This window comes from Cololabis saira, chromosome 8, assembly GCF_033807715.1.
Source record: "Cololabis saira isolate AMF1-May2022 chromosome 8, fColSai1.1, whole genome shotgun sequence".
Classification (NCBI taxonomy): Eukaryota; Metazoa; Chordata; class Actinopteri; order Beloniformes; family Belonidae; genus Cololabis; species Cololabis saira.
The window spans coordinates 26,964,370-26,964,756 of record NC_084594.1 but is presented as its reverse complement, the minus strand read 5'-3'; positions in this window follow the sequence as shown (position 1 = coordinate 26,964,756).

Below are 387 nucleotides of genomic sequence, written 5' to 3'. Positions count from 1 at the left end.
GTCAAAGACTAATCCTCCTCTGGATGTGTTGAAAGGGGCATCTGCCCATGGTCGTTGTCAAAACATCACGCTTCTGCTCCTCAAGTTACAACTTCTATGTTTTTAAGCAAGCTGTATTTCACCTTTCTGGTCAGCGTCTTTCCTTTTTCAGCTTAAAGGTTTTACTTATCAGGAGAGATGCTGCTAATAAAATGCATTTAATTGGTCAGCATGTGTCAGATCCTCTATAAAAGTAAAGGTTTTGGTAGTTTGCTAGCCTGGAGTGTTCAGCTGTGTTAACACAATGCCAGAGAGGAAAGATATCAGTAATGATCTTCGACGAACCTGTGTTGCTGTGTGTCCGGGAAGGATTATGAGAGCATTTCAAACAAATTAAAGTCCATCTTT